The sequence below is a fragment of the Euphorbia lathyris genome, chromosome 5, assembly GCF_963576675.1.
Source record: "Euphorbia lathyris chromosome 5, ddEupLath1.1, whole genome shotgun sequence".
Lineage (NCBI taxonomy): Eukaryota > Viridiplantae > Streptophyta > Magnoliopsida > Malpighiales > Euphorbiaceae > Euphorbia > Euphorbia lathyris.
In genome coordinates, this window is record NC_088914.1 from 75,315,666 (window position 1) to 75,318,819 (window position 3,154).

General features: G+C 35.7%; 1 non-coding gene across 1 annotated transcript; it reads left to right on the forward strand.

The window, feature by feature from the left end:
* The first annotated feature begins 560 nt into the window (after positions 1 to 560).
* On the forward strand, positions 561 to 721 carry LOC136231627 (U1 spliceosomal RNA). Its single transcript, XR_010689998.1, has one exon. It is a non-coding gene; the product is annotated as a U1 spliceosomal RNA (small nuclear RNA).
* The last annotated feature ends 2,433 nt before the right edge of the window (positions 722 to 3,154 follow it).

Sequence of the window (3,154 nt, forward strand, 5' to 3'; positions counted from 1 at the left end):
CTAGAAGAAGTAGAGGAAGAGGTAGATTGTGTGTATAGGCGATTGGTGAAAACCAGAGTTTCCCTTCTTAACATTCTAAATCATTAGCTTTCATCACAACTTTTGTATAGAAAACAATTTTGTTCCTAAATGTATATATCATAAACACAAGTATAGATACTAATATTCAAAACATTCCGTCAATTTGCTTTCTATCTTATTTCTGATTTACATTCCGTCAATCAGTAAAGAAATTATACATATGCTAGAGTCTGAGACTAGCCATGCATTCAGATTTCTCACAAGATTTATTCTTCAAAAGCCAAAAAACCACAGTGGAATACTAATTGCAACATAACTGAACTTCTTAAATTATGTGATATTAATACGATAGAGTTTATCTTTCTTTCACTTTTCTCGGAATTTCAAAGAAACACTAGTCATAATCGAGTGACTTTAAAGAAAACAAAAAGCAACACATGTGAATGATGAAAGAAGGTAGTGAATCCCACATTGTAAGTTGGTGGAAGTGATAAGGAGGAGTAAGAGAATAAATAGAAAGGACCAAGCAACATTATAACATACTTACCTGGACAGGGTCAGTGGGTGATCATGAAAGCCTATGGCCTAGAGTAGTATCCTCCATTGCACAAAGGAGGGGTACTTCTCTAAGGTCTCCCCAAGTGGGAGCTCCTATATCATTATTTATTGCTTTGGGGGCCTGCGTTCGAGCGGCCCCTGTTAAATATATTTCCAGACAATTCCATTGTATACATGATTTGAACTTCAATCGACTTGAATAAATGTTTTGTTGAATGAGTACAAATAATCTCTCTAGTTTAAAGACTTAAATGAGGAGAATAGAAACATACATATGGAGGTGCACTTCTAGTGCCTCGTTCTTGTGTTGGATTTTATTTTCTTCTTTATTGCATTACATGTCTCAAGAAACTTTTGTGCAGGTTATTAGGGGTGGTAAAAGAGTTGATGTTTCAATATATGATATTGTTGTTGGAAACTTAATTCCTCTAAACATCAGTGACCACGTAGGGACTTCTTATTTGTGATATGGTTTTTACAATTTCTACATGTGTTGATAGTCACTTTCTTCTCATTGATGAATCTAGCATGACTGGAAAAGCAATCATAAGGGTTCTTTGCATATCCTATTTTGAGTCATAATTCTGTAGGGGTACTCAGTGGTGAATATAGGATTACTCGGTTGGGGGGCCAATTTAACACATGCGTTTGCAATTTTTTTTTTGCTAAATCGAACTGTTAAGAGTTGACACTCTGGCTGTGTTTAATAATTTAAGTTGTTGTTTTTAATGTTTAGCATGTGACTTCTTGTCTTTATTGTTCTCATGTGATTTCTTATTTTATGTAGTTAGACAGTTTTATAGGAACTTGAGGTATGAGGACCTTAATTGTAGCTGTGACCTTTTTTTGTCTTTTTTAGCTATTGCTGTGACATCAATCTTTTGTTAGCATTATATATTTCTTGTTCCTTGTAATGAATGTTAAGCTGTTCAGTTTATTCAGCCTGCTCTCCATTTTTGTTTTTCCATAATCCCTTGGTTTACAAATGGTATCGGAGCTTCTGATTTAATGGGACTATGAGTGAATGTGAGTTTGGTGAGAGAAAACAAGAAAGGAATCCCTTCACTAAACCAAATTTGTGTGAGTTCTTTTGTTCTCTGCATGGCTTCAAATAGCTATTCAGCTCCTTCACCTCTACCATTTTCTGGTGAAAACTATCAGATCTGGGCAGTGAAAATGAAAGCTTATTTAAGGGCTTTCGATATTTGGGAAGCTGTGGAAATAGGAAGAGATCCTACTCCTTTGGGTAGGGATCCTACCATAGCTCAAATCAAACTTCATAAAGAGGAGGTTGCAAAAAAGTTCAAAGCCTTGTCTGCTATTCACTTTGTTGTAACCGACGTTGTTTTCATAAGAATTATGGCTTTCGAAACAGCAAAGGAAGTTTGGGATAGATTGAGAGATGAGTTTCAAGGGAGTAAGAAAACTAAGGAAATTCATGTTCTCAACTTAAGAAGGGAGTTTGAGAATCTGAAAATGAAAGAAGTGGAAACTATCAAAGGCTATGCTGATAGGATATCCAACACTGTCAATCAGATCAGGTTACTAGGAGAAGACTTACCTGATACAAGAGTTGTTGAGAAAGTTCTTGTAAGTCTTCCAGAGAAATTTGAAGCTAAGATTTCTTCTCTTGAAGACTCCAAGGATCTCAGCAAAATTTCCTTAGCCGAGCTTGTGAGTTCGTTGCAAGCTCAAGAGCAAAGAAGAATGATTCGTGAAGAAAAAAGTACAGAGGCAGCTTTCTTTGCTAAGCAAAAGGGTAAAGCTCAAGGAAACTTCAAGAAGAAATTTTCTAATGATAAGAAAGATAAGGAGACGACAGCATCCACCAGTAAAAAACGAGTTTTTCCTCCATGTTCTCATTGCAAGAGGAATGACCACCTAGAGAAATATTGTTGGGTCAGGCCAGGAGTTCAATGTAGGGCCTGCAAACAATATGGACATGTGGAGAGGATATGCAAAAACAAATCTAATCAAGCAAATTTACAAGCCCAGGTAGCAGAGGAGCAAGTGGAGGCAGTTCAAGAAGGAAAGCTGTTCATGGCTACGTGTTATGTTGCAGCAAATTGCAAAGATGAGTGACTAGTGGATAGTGGTTGTTCACATCATATGTCTTCAAATGTAGAAAACTTTCTTGATTTGAAAAGTTCAAGCGTCATGAATGTGCAAATTGGAGATGGCAAGATGTTGGAAGTGAAGGGGCAAGGAAATGTTGCTGTGCATACATCTGAAGGTACAAAAATAATTTCAGATGTACTTTTAGTTCCTGAGATTAGTCACAACTTGCTTAGTGTTGGGAAATGCTTGAGAAAAATTACTCTTTGCATTTCAAAGATAAAACTTGTGTCATACTTGATCCTTCTGGTGGTGAGTTTTTCACTGTGAAAATGAGAAATAATTTTTTTTTTTGTATATATGCGTGTTATAATTTGAATGGTTAAGAATCAATTTTTAAGTATTAATATACAGTTTCTCAAAATTGGATTTAGGGAGGGCCGAACAGGTAAAAAAAATTAAAATTTTTGATATGAGAGAGCCTAGCATGCCAATAAAAATTAATAATTTGGATTTAAGG